Source organism: Fukomys damarensis, unplaced genomic scaffold (assembly GCF_012274545.1).
Source record: "Fukomys damarensis isolate Sample0158 unplaced genomic scaffold, DMR_v1.0_HiC HiC_scaffold_34, whole genome shotgun sequence".
Lineage (NCBI taxonomy): Eukaryota > Metazoa > Chordata > Mammalia > Rodentia > Bathyergidae > Fukomys > Fukomys damarensis.
Genome location: NW_022900946.1, coordinates 4,152,650 through 4,158,649, shown reverse-complemented (window position 1 = coordinate 4,158,649; position 6,000 = coordinate 4,152,650).

Here is a 6,000-nt window from a genome sequence, read left to right as displayed (position 1 = left end):
GAGAGAGCCGAGCTCAGCCGAGCGGAGAGGAGCCGAGCCCTCCCGAGCCGAGAGGGGCGGAGCCAGGCTGAACACAGCATGGCCGAGCCGGACAGAGCCGAACCCTACTCGGGGAAACCTAACCTAGCCGGGCAGAGCTGGGTCAGGCTGCTCTAAGGGCTTCAGTCCCAAAACACTGGCACCACGAGGTCTCAGCTCCTGACCCCAGTTACCGCCCGATGACCCTCTAGATGATATCAGTTGCAGGAAAATCCGCCTGTGCCATCCACCAACTCCGCAACCACTAGCCCACGCGCGTTGACCGACACCTCCATCTGTAAGAGGTCTCCAGTGAATGTATCCACTGCTGTGACGAGATCCCTACTGTGGACCTGTTGTAACATGTCCGAGAACGGACAAGACTCGTCCGTGGGCACTGATGCCAGGTTAGGTGCTTATGTGCAGCTATAGACAAATGCACCCATTTGTAGTCAAAGACTGGATGCATTTCACTGTATAAATTTTACTGTCATTTAAAGACAGTTGTGGCGTGAGCAACAAATCGTAGTGTAGTTCAAAAAAGTGGGGGGAAAAAACTGGAAGGCCTTGTGCATTTCTCTTACTACATGCCTGCTTGCCCTCAGAACTAGGTATCTGGAGATTGTGGTTTAGGAGCGAGGTCTTGTGGCCAGCATGACATTGGCAGGAGCTGTGTGACACCGCGGGGGAAGTCACTGCCCCAGAGGAAGAAGGGCCAACCTTGACCTGCAGAAGTCGGGGGATGCACGCAGCTCATCCCCTGGAATCCTGGCTCAGGCCATGTCCTGGGGCCAGTAGGCTTCAGCTTGCTTACATCCCACCTCTTTAATTTGACCAGAATATGCCAGTGAAGGGCATAGGAAATGGGGAAGAGGTATCTAACTTTGGGAGAAAACTAATCTGGCAATCTTCAGATCCAAGACCTAAAAGTCTTTGTACTGATCAACAGGGTAAATATGGAAACTCAGAGCATCAGATTAGACTGGAAACTGCATGTCATGAACATAAATCATAAGACAGGGAAGACCCATTTTCCAGTCCCCTTTCTGTCTCTCTTAGACAGAAGCTATCTTTCTCTCAATAAAATTTTCCTACTCTTAAATCAAACAAAAGGAAAGTGGTACAAATAAAACTTAAAGCAAGGCTGCTAAGGCTTTAAGATCATTTCCGTTAGCTGCAGCCTGGCACTAGGTCACTACATTCAGAAGCTGGCGTGCACTACTGACCACTGCATCACCTTCATTTGGTGGTGATACCAATCATACATCAACTTTCCAAGCCAATGGCATGGATTTTAGGCCGCGGCAGGAGGACTGTCATAAGTTTAGACCAGCCCAGATTACATAGTTCAAGGCCACCCTGAACCACACAGCAAGACACTGTCTCAAAACAAAACATACTTGAGTCTGAAGCTGGCCATTGGAGATATATTACTCAGACTTCCATTGTGGAAGGAAAAACTAGTACCAGTAGGTAAAAATGAAATTTACCAACTGCAAAAGACCATGAAGGAATGTGAGCAGAAATCAAGAGATTGCTGATCATCACCTTTGAAATGTCAGAATTACAGAAACAGAAACCGATAGAACTTGGCCCTAAATGTTGCTACCATTTAGACCTGGGTCGCCTCAGAGCCTCGTGAGTTAGAAAGGTGACTGGATCATGGTGATTCTCTACTCATCAGGAAGCGTAATTCACACTGACCTGCTGTTAGGAGGCAGGGACTGTTTGGAGGTGGGTCACTGGGGGCTGACCTGGAAGAGTACATCTCCTTCCCCTGCTCCTTCTTTTCTCTCTCAGCTTCTTGGATGCCATAACATAAACAGGTACTTTGGTAGGGGTTTGTTTGTTTGCTTGTTTGTTTGAAACAGGGTCTTGCTATGTAGTCCCGGCTGGCATTGAACTCATGGCGATCCTCCTGGGATTACAGGCATATCCTACCATGCCCCTATTTTTTTTTTTTTTGAGACAGACTCACTGTGTAGCCCAGGCATGTCTCTAACTCACAGCGATCCTCCTGTATCAGCCTCCCAAGTGCTGGGATTACAGGCCTGCACCACCACGCCCAGCCAACCATACCCCTATTTATAAGCAGCTTTTTTCTGCTCTTCCCTTCTGCCATGGAAACAGTTGACCACGGACTGTAACCATGAGCCATATAAACCTCTCCTGCTTTAAATTGCAGGTACAGGGTATTTTGTCCCAGTGATGAGGAAAGTGACTAAAACAGGCACAGAGCGAACCTAAGTTATTATGAAGAAAGAAATGAAGAGTTAGAAAACATCTTACAGCAAGGTGGCTCACGAATTGGAGTTGCAGATCTTTCTAAAACCCAAGAAGTCCAAAACCTGTGCAGATTCTACAAACTGAAAAAGTAGAACCTACTGAAAAAGTGAACTTGAAAACAGTTAAAGACCTAAGCAATTACCATCTGTAGATAATGACAGGCAATGGCTTTTTCTCACTAATCAGACAAGAAGTGAGCCATCTAAAAGAGAAACAAATACTTGAATGTGAGCCTTGAAATTGCAGCCTTATGTGTTGAATCAAAATGATACTGTGACAGAGAGGGAAGAATTAAAATTTAGGCAAGGTTCAGAGCTTCTAGAGGAATTTCATAAATATACTCAAGCCTTAAGAAAATGAAACTTTACAGCAAAGCATAGGCAAGAGAGGAAGAAGTCTTGTATCCAAGAAGAAATGGAATGACTGAGGGAGAAACAGAACAGAGTGGCATCTGTGGCTGACCCTAAAATGCTAGATACTGTCACAGTACTAGAAGCTGAGGTCTCAACTGAATATAATCAAAGGCAATCTCAGGGAGGAAGTCAAACAGCAAAAAAGATCATTGAAGATCAAAAGCAGAGTGAGATGCACCTACTTTGGTATTTACAAGAGAAGAAACAGACAATGGATGATTTCAAACACTAGCATGGGGCAGGCATGGTGGTACATGCTTGTAATCCCAGCACTCAGGAGACTGAGGCAGGAAGATCATTTCAAGTTCAAGGCCAGCTTGGGGTACATAGTTCCAAGACCAGCCTGAGGTACATAGTGAAACCCTGTCACACACCAAAAAAGAAAAAAAAAAGAAAAACTAAATAATCACTTTCACAGTTCATTTCAAGGAGAGATGAGGAAATCAAGTATTTGTAGAACATAATAGAACAAATCAAAACTTAAGTGCAGGAAAAATTCAGAAGCCAATGTTTGTCACATTTTAAAAAAAGATTCAATTGTCTGGGTGTAGAAAAAGGAAATGAAAAGCATGATTTATTTAAAACCAAAACCAAAAGATGAGTAAAAAGAAGAAATGATAAGAATTCAACTGTTCAAGCTGCAGATTCAACTTCGGAATGAAAAGAATATGCTTTTCCTTAAATGGACCTATCAGCTGTCCACAGAGGAGCTTGGTAAACTAACTTAGATCTTTCAGCAGAGAGGGTTAGAGATACAGGATCTTCACACTACCTGAACATTACCTAACCAGGACACACTCAGTTGTTAGGAATGAGAAGAGTAGGGAAAATAACAATCTGAAAAGAACATATCAACTGGGCGTGGTGGCACATGTCTGTAATCCCAGCACTCAGGAGGCTGAGGCAGGAGGATCACTGTGAGTTCGAGACCAGCCTGGGTTACATAGTGAGTTCCAGGTCAGTCTCAACTACATAGACCCTGTCTCAAAAAACCAAAAATAAATAAAGAAATAAATTAAATTAAATTAAAAAAAATAAAAAGAACATATCATCAAGTGATAAGCATGGTTGGTACCAAAGAAGTAGTCCTGGTCAAGCTGCAGGGTGAAGAGGAACAGTTGCCTAGGAGACAAGTAGTGGTCAGGACATGTTTAGAAAAATGATGCAGAATTGATCATAGCTCACTGGAGAGAAAGACATGGAAATAGATGCATTGAGTAAGAAGTGTCAGATTTTACAAGCATCCAACACTGCCAGTGAGACTGGAGGTATTAACGGGAGTTATTTTGAAGGTGCTTTTAGAGGAACATAATAAATTAAAGCAGCAAGTTAATAAAATAAAAGAATGGAAATAGCAGGTACCAAATGCACAGCATGAGAGCCCTATTTTGAGAACTGCAGCAGATTCAGACATAGATGGTAATAGACACTGATCATAATTTGAACCTAAGGTGAACTATGCCGACCTGACCCAATATTACGAAGGCAATAAAACCAAACCCAAGAAGTTGGTGCAGTAATTGGCTCAAGTTCAGAACACCACACAGCAGCTCTGTAACACCGAGGGCAGGCTCTCAGGATAGCCCAATATTGTACCCCAGCTTTCCATGGACTCAAAATTGTCTTCACTTTGAGTGAAATCTCTGGAGGCAGGGAAATCTGATGTAAGAGCCAAAGCTTCCAAATGCCTGTGCCAAAAAGACTTTGAAGAGCTGAGAAAATCACCACAGGAAAACAACACAGAAGACAACCAGAGAGTGTCCGATTTGACTGCTGCCACCTCAGACTGGAAGGAGAATGTAGACAAATGAATTCGGAAAGTAAACAGCCAAAAGAGAAACGAAATGTTCTCCAAAAGTTGTTCAAGGGAAAAGATATTGCCTTCAAAGCCAAAATGGTCCATTACATTCTCCGAGGTAAAATCTCACTAATAAAGTAGATGAAAATGAGGATGTGCACAGTGGCCATGGCCTGTAACCCCAGCACTCTGGGAGGCTGAGGCAGGAAGATTGCAAGTTCCGGCCCAGTGTATTTGTCTTGGATGTGAAGGAAGAACAGATCGATGAATTTCAAGAGTGTACTTTTTCTTACTTTTACTTAGCCCAAACTCACTGTACAGAGCAGGTTTCTTTTCTTCTATCTTTACAAATAAAACCTTGCTACCATTAAAAAAAAATGAGTTCTGGCAGGAAGTGCTGGTTGATGTACAAAGAAAAAAAAAAGGCTAATGAACTTTGCACACAGCGCAGAAGGAAAAGCAGACAAAGCCTTAATTAAAACTCCCTTCCTTGGATACCTTCAAGCATCACAATGTGAGAGCAACAGGAAGCCTTATGATTAGTGGGATGCATGGTGGGTTTCCCAAGGAGGAAGCAGAGCGGTTGTCTCATGAAGACCAAGGTGATGCAGCCAGGTGGAGGAGCAGGTGGCATGGAGGCGGCCCCACACCTTCTAAAGCCCAAAAGCCCAATCAGCAATCTCTGCTTAAGAGTTCTTTTTTTTTTGTATCAGGGATCAAACTCGGGACCTTGAGCTTGTGAGGCAGGCAGTGATACCACTGAGCTAAATCTCTGGCCCCTTAAGAGCTTTTTTTCAGACATTTTGTTCAGTTTCTAGAAATAGAATCTCATTCATCTACTCCACCAACAAACCTTTCTCCTTGTGATAAGAAACCTCTGGATTCTGTGGGAGAGAAGAACCGATCTACAAAGGTACCACAAAGTTTGCAAAAGTCCCCAGGATCCAAACCCAACAGGAAAAGAGGTGCGTCTCCGTTTTATGAACCTAGCTGGACTTGAACCTAGTGGGCTGGCCAGCCTCTTTCACTAGTTTCAGATCGCTTGCCTTCCTACATATACACATCTGCTGATGTCACCTGGCATGTACTAGAGTTGGGATGGAAGATTTTTCAAGTTAGAGATGTTTAAAGAAACACCCACTGTGTTTCGAAAGTGCCTTTCGAAAAAACTCACCTTTGTTTTCAATTTTCATCTCTTTCATTTTCATAAAATATTCATAACGCTTTCATTTTTCCAATGCTTTTAAGGGCTGGGGTGGCCTCTTGTGAGGGTGGCTGTGGATGGGATAGGAAGCTGTGCTCAAAGGATACCTCGAGCAGTGTTTGTAATGCTTTTAGTTTTCACGATGAGTTAAGTGCAAGTTCCTGAGTTCAATTCCTGGTACCAAAAGAAAAAAAAAAAGTACAAGTTGCATAGAACTTAAAATAAAGTTCCTTTTGGAGGGGGGCTAGATTCTACTTTCCTTCTCTTTGCCTGGGAAGTCA